A 20,477-nucleotide genomic window follows, 5' to 3' on the forward strand; every position below is an offset into this window, starting at 1 on the left:
ACAGCGATGACGATTCAAATATGCACTTTATTTTATTTTGCCTAAAACATTTATGTCTTATGTGCAATGAAGGTTACGTAGAATTTATAATTTTTTATAATTTTATACTATGTATTTGTTTCATAGTTTATTTGTTTTCTTAACTTACATGAATTACCTGAATTAAATAAAAAAGTTGTTGGTGGATATATCATTGTTTATATAATCTTAAAAAAAAAAACGATTTCGGAACATAATCCTATTTTTTCTATTTGATTTGAGTCTCGCATAACGCGACATTTTTGTGGAACCTAACATCCGCGTTATACGAAGGTTACCTGTATTTAGAAATTTACGTATATTTAATTATACAAATACAACTTTTATTTTTCAAATGATATTCTATCTTTTTCAATTTAGCTACTTGAATACAAAATTCTACCCTACGGTTCTTCTTTATAAACTGGTCCATAACATCGTCATAGAAAGTTGGTCGTAACTTAATTTTCCCAAGCAACACGCACACTTGTAAAAGCTGGCTGAAGCGCACTGGCTCGACTACTTTGACTGCGTATGGCCTTGTGTTTAAGACGACGTGAAGGGAGTGGAAACGGTTATGCGCGCGCAGCGAGGACCTGGAAGCACCTACAACCGAGCAAGCCAAGGTAGCTTTGACTAGACGAGCAAGCCAAGGTAGCTTTGACTAGACGAGCAAGCATCGGCCTTCGATACACAACGCAAAGCTCAATTATTGCCGCACAAGCATATAAAACGTCTTCTGTCTACAAAAATAAAAACCTGAATGGAATGCTTATAAATGCATGCATTTATTAACAAATAAATAGTACTTCTTTCTCAATTAATGAGCTTGCGCAACAAGCATGGAGAATTCGCCACTAGTTAATTGCACGTTCTTATTGCTGGTTTGTTGTTTTCCATTTAAAAAAAATCTGTTTCCAAGAGGAAAAAATGGCCACCGCCGCATGAGACTGGATAACTTAACTTCATTTGAAAAGTGCTCATACAAGTTCTTCGTATCTTAGACGACATTCGAACCCAGATTTATCTCATCAAAGGACATCGTCGACACCGACAGCGACAGAAAGACAAGTGCATGAAGCTTAAAAGTCTTCATTAAAATTGAAGAAAACAACTAACTGTACAAAGGAATGAATCAGAGGAGCAAAGAAATAAATGCAAACACGAATACGTTTGATTTTCGTGATTGGATTCTCCTGCTGTTTCAGTAATATTCTTGACAAACATGGGATTATGAAAAGATGGTAAAAGGAGCGTGTAGAATAATTTTATAAGATCCAATTACCAAGAAAATAAAGGCTAATGGATGTATTGAACTCAGAGATATCACTTATTCCAAACACTTTCAAAAATAATAATGGAAATCTATTTGACTGTCCTTCGAACATTGAGGATGTTTCAATGCGATTTGAAAATTCAAAGACTATCATGTTGTAAAGAAAAAGTGACTTATAGATTATAGAGTGTAAACACAACAACAAAATAAGACGGTGATAATGGTTACGATGCAAACAAAATATATAGGAAGAACCAAAATACCTGAGCGCTTAGATTAATTCATAAATAACAATAAACCTGAATTTTAAATTCAAATATTAGGAAGCCTCTTGAGTAAAGCAGCGCAGATGATTATGGAATTATTCACCATATAAAGTATGGATAAATTCTTAAAGAAAATAATCCTAAGCTCACATCATCAACAAACATGACACACTCAAATTAGAAGTATTGAGATAAGGCAGAGAACAAATCTCCGAGTAGTGAAAGAAATTCGCATCGATGTCAATTGACCAAAAAGCCATTTAATTAAATTATTCTTGTATTTATTCATTTTTCCATGCATATATTTTGTATTGAAACTCCGGCAAAGGACACTTCCATTTCAAAGGCAGAGAACATATCTCAGATTAGTTCTCTGCCTTATAGTCGTTAAAAGGACTGGCTTAAAGGGGCGAAGAAAGAATGCTTTTCATATTCCCCGTTATCTGTAGAGGACAGTGTAGGGATAAGGTGTTATTGGGCTATTAAAGCTCTCATTATGGCAAGAGGGTAACAGCAATAGTCGAGCATCAGTTAGAACTTCGTTGTCTACAGCATTGCCATTTGTAAAAGTAAAGCCGTCTCTAAAAATTCGGACGATCCCTAGGCACTCATTCGTGGGCGAAAGACCGTCCATCTCACCGTTGGCCTTCCACCCACACGCCACCACCTCTCAAATTCCGAAGAAAAGCATTCACCGACAAAGCCCCTCAGCAGTCGTGCCGGAGAACACCTCCCCCGGAGACTAAGGTTGCTCCCTTACGAGAGCGAACTCATAACTCTCGAATCTCAGCGCCCCAGGGGGTAACAGCAACAGCCGAACCTCAGTTAAACTTCATTGGAACAGCATTGCCATCCATTACCCTCCAAGGGTATTAATCATTAATCCACCACATCTCACGGTCGATTAACTCTTTTTCTGCCTTTAGAAATTTATAAATATATTTTAAACTTAATAGATATAAAAAATGGTGTGTAAGCTATTTGGCCTCTTTGTTAATTAATTTTTGATTCTTTTGAGATTTTAATAATAATAATAATAATAATAATAATTTATTTATTTATATTAATAAATAAATTTTTATAATTTTTTGAATGTTTATTGGAATCGTCTATAATTTTGTGAATATAACAAATCAATAGTTGACATTTTTTCTTGATGGTATCTGTATCCAAATTAATTAAAATATTCTTGTATTTATTCATTTTTCCATGCATATATTTTGTATTCAAACTCCAGCAAAGGATACTTCAATTTGAAACAGCTATTTTTGCCTTAGGTTACCATTGACGAACTGCAATCCTGGACATTACCGGAGATCAAAAAAAAAAAAAAAAAGCGTTGTGTGTTGAGCTGATAGCTCGTTTCACTCTGCAAATACCTTCATACAAGAAAACACCTACAAAAAAACCATTTCTCTCATCTTTAATCTGCAGGTTATTTATGCCCAGCTGTCATGCATGTGCCCTACATTCCTCGCAAAATTCCACAGACGATGGAGATCTTCAGTGTGTGTGTGTGTGTGTGTAGGTGGGTAGGGAAGGGGGGGGACATCGAGTACAGATTCTAATGTCAGAGAGGTTCGTTTCGCGCTCTTTCGTAGATGGAATGACACCGAGATCGGGGCATGACAATATTTATCGGTTTATTGGAACATCTCCACATGGTGACGTCATCAGCACCCTAAAGATTGCCATCCCCGCAACTATACAGTCTCACGCCATCGTATCGTTATTGGAAATATACGCTTCATACATTACCTGTATGCACTGGAAGATGGTTGAAATATATCGTTGATTTCGGTGATATTTCTATAAAGACAGTAGTTCTTTTTTGATTTGGCCAGTTGCCAATACTTTGGTTGCCATAGTGATCACAAATAATCCCTTGTTTCTGTATTGTTTACTAATCATTTGTACGTGCTTAGAATTCTATTCTTTCTTTTGACAAGCATATTTGAATATCTTTCGTTGTGTTACCTTTCAAGCAGTATAATGAAGCAATCAAACAACCAAGAGTTTGAAAACAAAGATCAAAGAAACCAAGGGGCTTATTTAAATTTAAAAGAAATATTATTGTGCCTATAGATAATAAGTTTATTCATTACTTATTGATTCTGAATATTAATTTTATTTTTATTTATTCTCTTTGGTATTTCTTCTCATCTTAATTTTCATCTGCCCACTTTATTTCTCTTTTTTTAATTTATTTCGGTTCTTTGATCATTAATTTTCATACCGATCTGTACATAGAAAAGAGTCTAAACCATCTCACGCTCCAACCGTTACCGCAGACACGCGTTTTTTTTTTTTTTTTACCTATATTATACGCCTAATTGATTAGAAGCATATTTCAATAAGTCCAACATAACTTGATGTTTGTTACTTTGTTAAACATGGAAATTTAAAAAAAAAAAAAAAATCAATATATTGTATTATGTCTGCAGGGCACAAGTTCGTTCTACGGGGGAGGGGGATAGACACTTCAAAAGATCCATCTTGTCTTTCTTTTATTTATTAGCTCCAACCACGTCTTATAAACAATTAACATAGCTTCCTATAAAACTAATTTTGGTAATGATAAAGCAGTTAATACTGTCTTCAGAGTCTGCTGTCTATCAATGTGTGTGTGTGTTCTCTAGAAAGTCTGTGTTATGTCTGAAAAATCTTTACACACCTCAGTATGAGAATGATTAACTCAGCTTCATTTGAAACGATCTTCAATTCTTAGATGTATCCGAACACACATCTTTTCCAACTACAGTGGTTACTTTAGACATTTTTCAAATGAAAGAAATAATGAAAGTATAAATGACACAATCAAAAGTTGATATAACTCTAACCTTGGCCACCAGGTGCTCATGTTGTCGTTACAGCACAGTAGTAATTTGATTCAGCATTTGAAACTGCATTGGGTTATTTGACTTCTAAATGTGTGAACTATTCATTAGACCTGCTTTGAAAGAGAGATTAATATGGAGCCATTATCAGCAATTCGATCTTCTATATATTCCTGATATAATTTTACGGAGATAAAGTGCTTACACAAAGTAAACGCTGTGATTGTCTTTTCAATAAGGCTGTGTATAAATATTTGTAAGGCATTTTTTTCAAAAGCCCTAAAAAAAGTACGAATTCTATGAAGTCCCATCTCTTTGATAGAATTCTGAAAAACAGGTGAAAGTCGGTTGAAGCGAGGTCAGGGATGTAAGGTGGATATTGAAGGAGTTCCCACTGAAGCTCTTGAATTCTCTCTAGGGTTCCTATAGCTGTATGAGGTCTGATATTGTCAGGCGAGACTCCTCTTGTTGGTAAGCCTGGACGTTTTCGGCGAATTGCATCCCAAAGCTTATAATGACATTTCACAATACGATCTGACATTCACCTTTTTATCCGCCTCACAGGTGATTCTGTCGCCATCTCTCCATATAGACTATCCACAAAGAAAACTCTCTGCACCCAATATAAGGATCCAAAAAGATCTGTAATCATAGTCCTTCCTTATAAGGACTGGCTTAAAGGGGCGAAGCAAAAATGCTTTTCATATTCCCCGTTATCTGTAGAGGACAGTGTAGGAATAAGGTGTTATTGAGCTATTAAAGCTCTGATCATGGCAGGAGGGTAACAGCAATAGCCGAGCCTCAGTTAGAACTTCATTGGCTACAGCATTGCCATCCATTACCCTCCAAGGATGTTTGATTGAATGAATCAATCACCGCATCTCACTGTCGATTCACCCTCCCATATATAACATATAACAATAACAACCAGATCTGTAATCAACGTTTTGTAAATAAATTTCAATGTTTTTTATTTGAGAAAAAAAATGGTGTGTTAGTGCTGTTAATGTTTTCTCCGGATTTTTTTTCATATTTCAATTAAAAATAGCCTCAAGCTCTTAGATTAATTATTAATTTTTGTTTATAGGCTTTTTATGCTATAAACTTGTAGTTGTTTTCACAGACGTAGTCTCTACCTGTTGAAATGGATATTAATGTCATCTGGTTTCGTACAATTTTTCATTTTAGACTGTAATGCCCCTAGTGTCAATTCTCGAAATCTTTTAGCAGACGTTAATAAGTAACGAATGACAACAGGGGAATATACTCATCACTACGGAAAAAAAAATATAATAAATCAAAATACAACTTACTATTTATTGCGTCAATGGCTAAATAAAATATAAAAAAGACAGCTCAGTCCTTATTGAGCCAATGACTAAATAAAATAATGATATATCAACACAAAGCCTCAATTAAAGGTTGTTTGGGAACAAAATAATTGTGGTGTGCAAAGAAAAATGAGTTGTTTCTAGAGTGACAAATCTCTTAAGAGTATCATGGCGTTTGCATGTGCTGCGTTCACCAGGCGGTATTACGGCTGCTAATAGTGTTTTCTTACCCAGCAATTAATGAGACCCATTTTCGGTCGGAAGGATGCAACTTAATTGAAATCTTGCGCGACTCCGTATATCAAGTGAAGCAGAAAGAAAGAAGCGATCCCAGAACGGAGAAAAAAAAAAAAAAAAATAAACAGAAGCACTGAAATGAGGAGGACAAACACAACAACAAAAAAAAAAGGAAGGGAAAAAAAAAAAGGATATAAATGACCTCCTGCTGTGCTAAATAAAAGAAACAATGTCGTAAACAGAATATCATACTTCAGTGTCAGGAGAGAACTAACCACTAGGGAGCAGCATCATCGTATCATGATAAATATATTTGAAAGTCAGTTTAACGTAATGTTAGCAGCTAAACAAATACAGAAACGAAATCACATGACTGTTGCTATAGCTACCATAGTGGCCAACGAGAGAGCAAAGATTAGGTACGTTTGGTACCTAAGTTTAAACTGCTGGTTTGGTAAATTTTGAGTCTTATTTCAATATATTGGAATAATTTAAATGAAAATTAATTAAACAAGTTTTATAAATTATAATATAATGTAAAAAAATAAAAATCTACATAAAAATTATTTATTTACTAAGATTATTTAGAGTATATTCATATACCATTCTATTTTTAATAAATATACTAATGATATAAAGAGGTGGAAATAGCATTGTTCAGAGTTCTTTGTATTCTAAATTACATAAATTATATAAATATATAAAGTCAATGCTAAAATAATATTAATCGGGTGCAACTTTTAAGTGGTTATCTAACATTTGAACGTTGCATTCAATTAGTATTATTTTAGCTTTGACTTTTTATTTCACGCTATTAGCCAATTTTTGAGCTGAAGGTTTTATTCCACGTTTTTCTCCGTTATAAGACATCTAAATCTAGCGATTGATCTTACCGAGGACTTCATCTATTCCAGAACTATGCAGTGATTTATGGAGAACATGTGCGTACAATGTCAAATCGTTATCAGGCTTCTAGCACTAGATCGAGCCCGTCGTTTCTTTGCGAGCCAAAGCGCAACCAGCAAAATGAGCTGGTAAAAGGGGCCACGCCCCAAGATGTGATGGTTGTCTTATCTGCGAGCTAATATTGGAACCGAATAGCAGTAAAAAGGCGGTAGGAGGAATACGGTCGTTAGAGAAAGAGGCTTATGGGGGGGGGGGCAGGGAATTAAGAGTTAATAGCAGTTAGAAACACGCAGTGATGAGGTAAAATGGAAAAATGAGGACCTTGGAGTTAAAGAAGCGCTAGTATATCGACAGACTGCCATAAAAATTTAAAAGAAGATAATTTGCATGTTTAATTCGCAAGTGTAAACACCGTGAAAGAAAATGAGCTATTTGACGCATTTATTTGTTGGGGAAAAAAATGCAAAATGCGCCGATTATCTCTCTCTCATGTCGAGCTCACTCTACCCCAAAATTACACAGCCTTTACAAAAAAAAAAAAAAAAAAAAAAAGTTTCGAGTAAACAGATGTAACCTTCTTCAGTTATCCAATCCCGAAACCAATTTTTCAACATTTTTTATATTCGAAGCAAAGTTCACTAATAAGTGTAACATCAAAGCAAGGTATGAAGGGGGGGGGAAATAAATATGTTTTCCTTTTCGTTTTTATGTCTCTTTGACAAAAAGACTAAGGAGATAAGCCGATAAGACTTCTCAGCTGTGGCTGGGAGTCGGAGATAAGAGATGAGGATACCGAAGGCTTAGGCTTCTCTGAAGCAGAAAAACGTTCGCAGTCTTCAAAGGATTGGTAGGGCTAACTCTCTGCAGTTTGTTAATGCTTTTTAGGACGTGCGAGGAGAAAAAAATGGGCAAAGTATCTGTCACTCGGAATTTATATTAATTTGAATTATTTTCTTTTTTATAACATGAGTAATGTTTTGATTCCTTCCTATTTTTAGTGTTATTTATTATAAGAATGAATTAAGTGATCTTTCGTAGGTATCTCTAGTCAACATAAGCTTTATACAGATAAGTTAAATTTCAAATATAACTGAGTTGGATTGAACAGGAAATAGACAGAGAGAAAGAAAGAAAGAGAAAGCTAATGAAAAAGGGAAAGACAGAGAGAAAGATGGTGAAGAGTATAAATGGAGAGAGAGACAGATGAGTAAAAGAAAGAATTATGTGGATGTTCTTTTTTCAATTCAGCTTCGCTATAATTGCATTGTCTTCTCAGACTTACTTTGTTTATTCGTCTGTGGGCCACTCTCTCTGATGAAATCGGTTATTCGAGATGGTGATTAAGAGTTGGACAATTTATTTCACATATCATGAGAATTCTTCGTACCAAAGGTTATAAACCTATAGCACACCAGTACAGAGGGTCAGATAATCCGCTGACTTTGGTCTACAGAACAAACATATTTTAAAGCCACTTCGAGGATTACAAACCACAGTCTGTTGATTGTAAAACAGAGTTTCTACTTGGTCAACCGTGTCAGCTATGTAACGCCGTTATTTTGGTTTTCAGAGTTCTACAAATTTCGAACCGAATTCCAATTTTATATATATATATATATATATATATATATATATATTAGGATAACCAAGTTATTTTATAAACTTGGTTATTTAACTCCTAATCCCAAGTATGCAAACAATTAAGTTTGCGCCTGAAACAAAGTTCAAGTCTAAAGATGATACAACACCAGGGCAACTCATTGTAAAGGTGGGTAAAGCTCTGATCACTATGCTTAGTATTTTCCCATAATGTAAAGCACATCTCACTAGAAGTTTTTTATTAAAAATAAAACCACCTTGTTGCAACTTCCATATGTAAAGTTGATAAAGCTCCGTATTACTATAACCTTGGTATTTAGGGTCTAGCTACTCACTGAAGAGACCTCAAAAAAGGTTGAAACCGGTCTGGGTAGTGACCCCACCCATAATGCATTGCAGTATACATCTTCTAGTGAGATGTGCTTTACATTATGGGAAAATACTAAGAATAGTGATCAGAGCTTTACCCACCTTTACAATGAGTTGCCCTGGTGTTGTACCATCTTTAAACTTGACCTTTGTTTCAGGCGCAAACTTAATTGTTTGTACTTGGGATTAGGAGTTAAATAACCAAGCTCATAAAATTACTTGGTAACTGGCATAATACACTGGCATTACAGACTTTGTTGCGTCTGCTGTATACTCAAGAAGAACCCAACCCAACAACTAGACTTAAACAGGCATTATTTTCATTGCTTGATGCGACGTCGCCTTGCTTACAGGAAGAGAGATGTGGGCAACAAAAAAACAAAAAAACATTCAAATATCAGAAGAGATTTCACTGCTTATCCCTTGGTATACCTACATAATAGCGTACAGTAGGACTTGAAGCATTCGTTGATCTGATTACAATTAAAAAAAAAAATCGTTGTTTTAAATAAACAGACGGATAAAGTGATCCGAGACAGACAATCTGTATTTTTTCTAAAGAATTCCAGGGCTGTATTAGATATTTAGAAGAGATTATCAGATTTACGTTAAATCTGCGAGCTATTAAACTTTTCTAACGACAGACTTGCAGCTGAATTCGCTGGCTTTCCTTCCTGGCTACAGTATGATTGTTCCATACAAGTAACAGAGCAGAAGTTTCCTCTGTGTTCCTTTATAAATAATGTAACAACTCATAAATCTCCAGACTGTCGGCAAGAGAAAGAAGAAATGCGTGGCTGACAAAAAAGAAAGATTCAAGTAGCAATGTAAAAAAGAAATGAGGGATTTAATGAACCTTCTGCAGTAAAGCTGGCTTGTGTATTGTGAAAAAGGCAAGAACCAAGTGACAATACTCGTGGAGGTAGCAGAAATGATTTACTTAAGACATTCCACCGAATAATATTGAGTGTAAGATTAGAATAAAGAAAACAGAGAAGACGAAGAAATTGTGAAGAACAGAAAATTGCTAGTTGATTGAGAGAGGTTGTGGTCGATACCGATTTGAATTTCCTGAAAACAAACCAAACAAAAAAACTCAGTTAGTTAGACGAGAAAAGAGAAAACAACTCTCGGAATATGCATAAGGAACGAGGTTGGAACCAAACAAGAAGGCGTCAGAGGATTATACAGAAATTCAGGGAAGCGAGTTAGAAATAAACAAGAAAATGATTGAAAAATAATAAAATAGAAGTAAATAAAAGAAGTATACAAGAAAGAGGCAGAAGTGGATTAAGGAGAATAACAGCACAAGGAAATTAGATACAATTCAGATTAGGAATGTGGATGAGAGAAATTACTTGTTTTCTTTGTCAAAACACATCCAAAAAAAAAAGAAACAAACGCTTATAGTTTACCAAAAAATTAGACTAATCAGACATTAAACATTTTGCAATTATTTTTTGGAAAAAAAGTAGACTCAATGCCTATAAATCATTGTTGATATTTTAAGAAGGTGCGTGTGGCGTGTAGATGGTTTCGTTTGTATCGGGTAGTGGTCTAGAACATGTTCGTAAAACTAGAATAAATACTAGAAAACTTAGAACTTGATTATTCTAAGACAGTCTAGAGGTCTAGACTGAGGTGGGGGAGGAGTTTTTGAGATCCAAGTAATTAGTCGTAGAGTTCGTTTCCAATTGTAGGAATAACCAGATTCACTCTATTAGATTCAGCTCTGTAGTAACAATTTCAAATAATTTTTATTACTACACAGAACCTTCGTAACTCAGTGGATTTCGACGAAGTCTTTTTTTTTATTTTTTTTATTTCAGCATTTTTCAATTAAAGGTGAGTTAGCTGGTCTCATACAGTGGTAGGTAGAGGTTTTTTGTCGTTGTTGTTGTTGTTGTTGAAAATTCGAGTGTTTTACCTTTCAAGGCAGCTAAACCAGCATCGTGTGCACGTACATCTGCAAGCAAAAAAACAAATAAATAAAAACACTGGTTCTTAGTGGATTCAGCACAGAACTGGCGTACCGGACGAATTAAATGCCACGATCCCGTAATCAAAGGACTCAACCCATCCTAGGGAAGAACTGAAGAGGTGAAAAGTAGAATTACTGCATCATAATAAATATCGCGTGGAAACTTCCCGACAATGAACCCTCCTTAAAATCATTGTTGGACAACTAGCGACCTCTACAACTTACTTCTGGTAATCAATCGCTTCCATATCTGCTCCATCGCTTGCATATCAATTGGATGTGATTAAAAAAATTACTTGGAAACAGTTTTAATTTCCGTGCAGTTAGAAGCGGTGACGCTCTGCTGCGTGTTGCTCAGCTCCACAACAACATGAAAATCGCAATAATATTAAACTTGTTAGGGTGTGCTGACAGCATGAAATGGAGGTCTTGATGTCAGAGGCGGATGTAAATCCCGCAAGAAAGTTAGCATGGTATAAGTTTCCGTTTGAAATATCTGAGAGAGAGAGAGAGAGAGAGAGAGAGAATGCCACAGAGGAGGAAGTTAGCTGTAAAAGAAACATCATTAATCAAGTCTACTGTTATTTGATGCATGAGGGCTGGAATTTTTAATAAGGGTTTAGGGACCCCTTCCCTAGACATGGGAATATTATTCTCTATCCAATTAGAAACTAAAAAAAAAAAAAACTGTTGTGAAATAGCGTCTGCGAAAAAAAAAAAAAAAAAAAAAAAGAAAAGAAAAGAGAAAGCTTAACTTTTTAAATGCTGTCACAACTACAGATGTGACATGTTTATGCCAGAAGCTTAAAGTTATTGTTCTAACGAAATCCCTTTTTTGATGGAAAACTAGAGTAGTATTAAAAGTAAGAAGACACAGACTAGGTTAGTCTGTGTTTGAAAAAATTGAAATGTCTGAGAAATTGAAAAAAAAAAAAAATTTAACTAAGATATTTTTCTTCTTAGAAGAAGAGTTTGGACAAGGAAAGTCTAAGGAAACGTTGTAGACATTCCGTTGATCGTACATGTTAGCACATTATAAAATTATTATGAAGAGGTACAAATTATTTTCTTCTACACACACACTGCTCGGAAAGAAGTCAAGGGAAACCATAGTGTGAGAAACAAACAGCTTTGGCGTCCATCTTAATAAGATGTAGGACCTCCTTTCGCTGCAATGACTGCAGCAATTCTACCGGGCATACTTTCCACAAGCGTACGAAAGCGATCAACGGGGATTTTGGACCATTCTTCCTGTATGCTTGTAATGAGACACTGGAGTGTGGTGGGACGGACATCCCTTGATGTCATCTGAAGCTCCACTTCATCCTGTAGATGTTCAATGAGGTCGAGATCAGGGCTCTGTGGGGAACAGTGAAGTGTGGACGCGTTAAGTCCGCAAACCACGTTACACCAACAACCTTGTGACACGGTGCATTGTCTTGCTGAAAGAGACGATGTTCACTTCCTCAGAAACGTCACAAAGTAGGAAACATTGAGTTGTCCAGAATGTTCAGTACTTCTCGTAGCTCAATGTCTGTGGCATCACAACCAGATGTCCCAGGAAAAACAGGACCATTCCATCAATCACACCGCCACCTCCGAATTTCATAGTTGAAGTTACGCACTCTGGTAAGAGACGTTCACCGAACGTCTCTTACCAGATTCACCCTATTGTAGACCACTAAACCCGAAACTTTTTTAAACCAGTGTAGTGTTTTACCAAGGAGGGTGGTGTGTGTGCTAATGTGGGCGATGAAAATCATTTTCCACTACAAAACACCCACGTTAATGGTAGAATTCGCACGTCCATCTTGTTGAAGGAGAGCGGATACGCTAACCACTTGGCCTCCTATATCAGTATATTTCTTACAACTCTATCAAGAGAGTCATTTTTTCTGCTACTTTTGTGCTATTTATCATCTTCATCAGCAACTTAAAACGGTTTTTTATTTATAATTTTATTATTATGTTATTAAAATGATATTCCAAGTAATGATCTTCAACTAAAGGCATGTCAAAGAGTAGATCCAGTCTAATATATAGAACACGTGACTTGTAATTAATTTGTAATAAATATGCCCAACTGGGTGTAGAAATTAACATTCTAAATGATCATTGACAACGAAATTTTCAGAAAGGTAGGAAGGGTATTAGCTTATTTAAATTAACTGGTCTTTAATTTAACTTAAAATGAATACGATGAAATTAATTAAATTATGATAAGTTTGGTTAATGTTTCAAACCATTTTATTACTGCTTTTTCATAAATCAAATCTAAATTTAGTATTCATTGATTCGACTTGACGAAAAAATGAAGGCCTATATTAATTGAGCTTCATATTAATATATATATTAATTAATATACATTCATGTATTAATCGAAGTCCGTAAAGATTGTGGTGTGCTAAATGTTTCTACCCCTTTCCCCATGATTCCCACAGTTACAAAGAGATGGCGAATTCGAAGATTAAAATGTATTCGGTTTGAATATCTTCTACATAAACATTTCCCACAACATGTGTTTTTTCTTTGTTGGAATACTTGCATGGTTTTTCTTATAAAAATATCTGCAAACGTGGATAGATTTTGGGCACGCGAACGTTATAAGTAAAGAGATTCTCCATCTTATAAAAGGTCTTGGTGTGGAAGAAAATGGAATAACTGCTTGTTATATTGCACAACTTTTTCCATTAAGGTAAGTTTGTAGGAGTATAATAAGCCATTTCACGAGGATTAGGATTGATTGTAGTTTCTGAGAACATTCATGGTGTATATCGACAGATCACTAAACGTATAGAACGAGCTGTGTTTCAAGAAAAGAGATTTAACATACTAAATGTATGGTTGCGGCATGGGATGAAGGTATGATCAATTCTGGAAAGATTATTGACAAAAACTAAACTAATATTAAATTTATAAATTAAATATTTATATAGAATATAATAAAATTCAAAAAAAAATTAAATTTTAAAAAATAAATTAAATTTAATTGATACACCTTTTTTAAATGAATATAATTTATCTATATAAGTTGACTGATTCTATTTTTTGTAGATTACTGCAAAACCGGTAATTCTAAGTGTTGTGAATCCATTTTGAAATGGAAAACAGTTTCCTTGAGCTAAAACCTTGTCGCTCGGTATGACACAGGTAGATTACTTCCAGATGAACATACTCATAAATATTCTTCGTTCTAGATGCAATTCGAAACCAGGGTTTTCCGAAGACACCCAGTTCAACTTATCGTCCTTAAAGGCGATCATAAACATCCATTCACATGGAAGGATTCGAACCCACAGACTGTGTTTGCCACTAAAAACCCATTATTCGTGGGTTGTCAAAATCCAACTATAATGTACGAAGAAATACTTGACGAGAGGTTTTGTTATTATCTGTGAAGGCATTGTGATGTCACAGCTGGATCTGGCAATGCCATTCCTTTAATACCTATGTTTGATCTGAACATTTAGGTAATGATTTTGATGTTAATAACTTAAAAAAACTACTTCTGTCTAATTATGAAATTAGAAGCCAAGGAATGTGTTTTACTTCCTGCTGTGATAGTATACAGGATTCTACTTCCCAATAGGGATGGAGATTATTGTATTTTTAGTGCTAGAATAATTAAAAAGATACTCACAATAGACTTGATCGAAAGCTTTATTCTGACTACTTATACCTAAAACTGAAAGCTGTGAGTAGTATATGATCTCTCAACATTGTAATATTATTAAGTCCATGATGCAGTAATATGTGTGCTTGATTTGCTCTTATTATGGCTGGAATATAAATTAATGTTAACTTATTAATACTTTAAAATTAAATGCTTAGTTATAGAATTGCGAAATGCTCGAAAGTCAAAGATTTGTAGTATTATACCTAAAAACAGGACAGTTCTTAAAAGAACTGGGCGATGGACTGAGTCCTTGACTCTTTATCCCGTCATCTGAATGAAGAAAATCTGTGTGAAGGGGATGTTATTGAGCTAAAAGCTCTAGTCATGGCTGGGTAACGGCAATGGCCGAGCCTCAGTTAAAACTAAATTGGCTACAGCATTGTCATTTGTTAAATCCAAAACAGGACAGTCCTTATAAGGACTGGCTTAAAGGGGCGAAGCAAGAATGCTTTTCATATTTCCCGTTATCTGTAGAGGACAGTGTAGAGATAAGGTGTTATTGAGCTATTCAAGCTCTGATCATGGCAGGAGGGTAACAGCAATGGCCGAGCCTCAGTTAGAACTTCATTGGCTACCAAAACAGGACAGAATAGGATTAGTGAAATTATAAGTTATATTATATTTAATTTAAAAAGGTGTACTCATTAATTTTAACTTTTTTTTTTAATTTTAATTTATTTGAAAAACTTCTACTTCTTTTTGAATTCTATATAAACATTTCATTTGATTATATAAGTTTAATATTACTTTAGTTTTTGTCAATAATCTTTCCAGAATTGATCATCCTATGCAAGGAATGACAATGCGATTCTTGAGCCTTACTAGAGTTTAAAAAAAAAAAAAAGTGTACTGTAATTCAAAAGGTTGATGATCCTGCTTGGGAACTTCATGACAATAACGGTTCATCATTTATAAACTTAGTCTTGAAACTTAAAACACCTTCTCCCTCTACACATGCGTACTCAACTACTTTCATAATCCAAGCGTCAGCATTCTGTTCAAACGCTAAGCTTCAGTGCTATCATTTTCTCGAAGAGTTTTGTCCACTTGATTGTTCTCTTTATTGTACAATTCCCGGTACTTATCTAGTGTTCTGATGGAGTCTTATAGTTGATGTTCTTAAAAAAAAAAAAAGTATTTTTTTACATTAACTTTTTGTTCGGAAGGGCAAAGCCAGAGATTAGGTGGTTGGACAGGCATTAGCAGACAAGGCAGATCGATTAATAACAGTGCAATCTAAGGAAACCACCCTGACACGGAGGGTGAGTTACGATCTCTCTCTTAATGGGGTAAAAGGGGAAAGATGGGGGAATACAGCGAACAGAAGAAATTTTGTCTTATCGGTAATCGAAAAGTTACAGAGTATGAAGAAACATTCCTGTCTGTAGAAATACGAAGCAGTAATAGGTAGTGAAAGTACACTCGTCAGTATAATTGTGTAACCAATATTTTCTAACTTTATTCCGGTTGCCATGAGTTTATCACATTAACCCATAGTTGATATTTGATTGTTGCGTATATGTCACAAGAGGGCGCTACAATCCGTTTTGTGTTTATTCGACAGAAAAATGGAAACTAGTTGTAGACGAACAGGCACACTGAAATCCAACTTTTTTTTTCGTCTTAAAGCGCCCTCTATTGTATATTTTATTTATACCTCTAATTATATGAATAAATAATGTTAAGATAATGTCTGTTTGCTTGTCTTTTCAGTATTTTCCTTACTCACATTTGATTCTTTTCTTAAAAAAATTATTCTAAGTATAATGTAAGGAAAAATACTTCATATTTACTCGGAATTATTTTAATATTGTTTACGTAAGTAGGGACAAAGTTCTGTTGAGAACTGAAATTGCCATTTAGTATAAAGAAATTACACGTAATAAACAGGGGTTCCAACCGCTAACAAGGTTCTGTCGAAAATTAGCATAACTAGAATATTCTGAATGCATTTTCAGATAATTAAAAGGGAAAATCTTTTTTTTTTTTTTTTTTTAAAGTTCGTAGCGACTTATTATTTTCGGGCATGATTGAAGAGCCATCTTACATAAACCAAATTATTCCTAGAAAATTTTAAACATACTCATCTTTTCATTTTCGTATTCTTTTTGATGGATTTAAATAAATCAAAAATTATTCTACGAATTAATTGTTTTTTTAAGTTCATTAATCTATTCTTTTTGGAATTAACTAATGCATTTTTAATAATTCAAATCCATTCTTTCTTTCCCGAATACTTGATTTTGAGTAACTGAAAGACAGAAGATCCTTTGACATTTCATCTGTCTATTCACAGTCCAGACCATGAAGCATAGTTTTGTTGTTTTAATTAATTATAGCTCAGCTATTTCTTAGTTCCAAGAGACTAAACTTTAATTATAGCGAAGTTTCCTTAGAGAACTCTCAAATAAATAAAAATAATGGAAACATAATCAAAGATAAATAAAATACTAGATATGAAAGTAAAATAAATAATTCATATTTGACATTTCTTTAAATATAGTTTCTATAGCAGGTGTCAATATTAAAAAAAAAACATTTAATTAAGCAAATATATATAAATAACCAGTCTCATATGAGGATGATAGAATTTCTTTCCTGGAAATACAGATTTTCATCTCGTAATGCAGGCAAACTGGTGAAAGAACACACACGCAATTTACAGACAAAAGACAATGCAGATAGAATTAACCGCCCTACCATAATCAGCAATCATGTGTAATCCAAAGTTACTCCTATGCCGAAATTTAATTTCGTATAAATTCTAAATTTTAAATATAAAATTTATACAACTATAAAAAAATACCACATCTTTAATATCCTCTTTATTTATTACTAAATTTATTTAATTAATGCTTTTGTTACTTTATATAACCTGATCTTATTATACATCTTTTTTTACATATTATATCCTGTGTATATTTTTCGTGGAGAAAAAAAGTGGTTATCTGCATTTTGTGTTTCAACAAGTGCAGGATTTGACAGTATGTATTGTAACTTCTCCAGACAAACAAATCTATGTTGAGACAAACTATTGGAATTAAAATGCAAAAATACACACAGAGAATTATTAGCAGCATTAAAAGCGTTAGATATGAGTGAAGTGATTAATGTGGAAGTAAACAAGCAAACATTTTATTAACTTCATTTCTTCCTCCCCCTTGAGAGTTTCAGAGTTTTTTTTAGTAAATAATTGATGCTAAGAATCAAAGTTCAACTTCCTGACTCATTTCCAAAGTCTTCGGGCATTCTCTGAACCAAACTGCAAGTGTGAACGTTGTCTGTCATCGGTTGGCGTCTCTTTTTCAGTGGACACATCAAATACGCATGCTCCATGTTCAAGAAAAAACCCATTTCTTCCAGCAATACACTCTTAACTTACGAATCCGTGAGCTTCTGCAGCAACCCCGCAAGGCAACAGGATTGTTCTTGCCAACGTCACAACGTAGGCTTTATTGTCACTCGTGTATCGTACGGTTCTGCTTCGCTACCTCACGGTATATAGTGGGTGGAAATTCCTTTGTTCAACTTTGAAGTTCTTATCGAATTTTAAACGAAATAAAACTTAATTTTTTTTTAAGAGAGAAGGGGGGGGGGAGGGGTTGCATTTATATCAGTTATACCCAGAAACATACAAATATACGAAATTAATATTGAGTAGTCTGAAAATATTCAATTAGATTTCCTCCATAGAGGGCTCTGTCAAGAATGATGAATGAGAGTAATTCAAAATTTGGAAATAAAAATCAAATAAAATGCTCATACATCTATTCATTAAAGGATAAATTTAAAAAGTAGTTATTAAAATTTTGCTCAATTTTTAAATGAAATGCAAAAATTATATAGAAATATTTTTTTAATTAGACACCATAAATTATAATGATAAATCCAGGCTGAAATGAAAATACATTGATAAATAAATAAATAAATATAAATAAAAATATATTAAAATAAAATATTTTAATATATTTTATTTTATGAAAACATAATGTTTTCTAACCTGCCATACATTACTACTGGGGGGGGGGGGGGAAGACAACGATTATTCTATATTCTATAGATCAAACAAAAAACTTTTACAAGCCACTTGAGGCCAGCCTCTAATAACAGGGTGTGGTCATGCACTGGGCGATGACATTCATCTACTACCCCTAAAGACATGTATATCTATCGTATCCCCAATTAGCTGCTTTACTCATTAAAATTGTTAATCCCTTGAGGTTGGATTCATTTCTAAGATGAAAAAGAGAAGAGTTCCCACTGTGCTGGACAAATGATTGCTGTCTAGGTTTATTTTTAAAGGAAAATATAAAATTTTTATAATACATGATTTTAACTATGATACTAACTTTTAAAAAATGTAAAATATTTCAATTGCTTTTAAAATTTTAGAATTAATTTGGAATAGATTAATACACCATTTTATATTTTAAAACCAAATACTAATATAAAATATAGTAGAGAACTGTTGTTTGTATTGTATAAGAGTGGACCAGAGAATCCACCGTGAGATTTTGATTAATACCCTTGGATGGCAATGCTGTAGCCAATGAAGTTCTAACTGAGGCTCGGCTATTACTGTTACACTCCTGCCATGATCAGAGCTTTAATAGCTTAATAACGCCTTATCTCTACAGATAACGGGGAAGATGAAAAGCATTCTTGCTTCTCCCCTGTAAGCTTATCCTTATAAGGACTGTTGTAGAAAAATAATAGCAGATTTAATGTCTTTGCAACTCAGATTATATCTTTCGAGATTGAAAAATGTGCAATAATTTAAGAATAAAGTTAGATATAGGAATATAATCATCGTAAATCAGAACACAACCTACTTACCTGAATTGACAAATTGTCCTAGGCAGAGAAGGTACTGATGTGCCATCTTTCCTACCGAATCTTTTGCCGGCATTAAAACCTTAACCAGCCAGTCTCTAAAACTATAAGCAAAGGATTTGATCGATCCAGACGCATACCGCTCTGCTAAGGGGAGCTTCAAAGAGAGTGTATCGCATATATCTCATGAAAGAACCTATGATCATACATACATCCTTACTCTACAAATAACTATAATAAGCAATTCTTTGAATGGTTTTCTTTGACGGTCCGTAATTGTAAATAACCAATTTTTTTTTTCTTTCTTTCTTCTCTACGTTTTGCCGAACTGCTGAGTTGAAGAAAAGGCGCGCGCTTCGTTTGTTCCCATGCAGGTCCGTGAGTGAGATAGAGCTCACGAAAACAGACGGCCTAAACTTCTACAGATTATAGCAACCAATTTGGACACTTGGGGGCGCTGATATGAAAGTGATTTGTAGCGAAGACTAAAAGCGACGCCAGTTAGCTGAGAATAGCTAGCAGGCTCACGATATTACTTGTAATTGGTTATCATTGACGGCGATTATGAAAATATTCCCATATTTCTTTGAGATTCATTCAAACAGGAGGGATTTCGGAAACCCGACGTCTTCAATAATCCATTCTTAACATCTGAGGAACCGTAAGATCGCTTGATTCACTAATCTTATTTTAGAAAAAGACATTGAACTAGACTTTGATAGCTAAATATAGCGTATATGCATCTGAAGTTCACTTATAGCTGTGCTCGATAGCTATTTCAATTCTGCGCATATTTTGTGCGCATCTTCATAATTTGTCAATTTCTCCCGTCCTCCAGGCGATTTTCCTTTCACTATTTTTATAAGCTTTTTTTTTTGGTGGCGAGCGATAAAGAGGATTCTATTTTTAATTCGAACAGAAAATTCTTTGAATATTTTAAGTTTTTTTTTTCAAATTTTAATTTTGGAAAGTATTTAATTTTTAAAAACGTTAAACTTTGCCAAAATAGTTTACATTTTTCTAACGTTCTTTCGTTATATATATGAAATATATATGTAAAGAAGCACAATAGTATCAGAGGGGGGGGAATGCAAAGTAGGGGAAAGAAATCTGCAGTAGGAAACAACAAAATGAAGAAACCCAGAATA

At 34.2% G+C, this 20,477-nt stretch overlaps 1 protein-coding gene across 1 annotated transcript in view; it reads right to left on the reverse strand.

The window, feature by feature from the left end:
• LOC150099311 (suppressor of lurcher protein 1-like) overlaps nucleotides 1-19,653 on the reverse strand; it is a 118,105-nt gene extending 98,452 nt beyond the window's left edge. The window contains exon 1 of the mRNA XM_090403642.1: nucleotides 19,333-19,653. The gene's annotated coding sequence lies outside the window, so the exon portion shown is untranslated. The remainder of the gene's footprint in view (nucleotides 1-19,332) is intronic.
• Between the last annotated feature and the right edge of the window lie 824 nt (nucleotides 19,654-20,477).

Source organism: Typopeltis vanoorti, chromosome 14 (assembly GCF_054136105.1).
Source record: "Typopeltis vanoorti isolate ZY-2024b chromosome 14, IOZ_Tvanoo_1.0, whole genome shotgun sequence".
NCBI classification, from domain to species: Eukaryota; Metazoa; Arthropoda; class Arachnida; order Uropygi; family Thelyphonidae; genus Typopeltis; species Typopeltis vanoorti.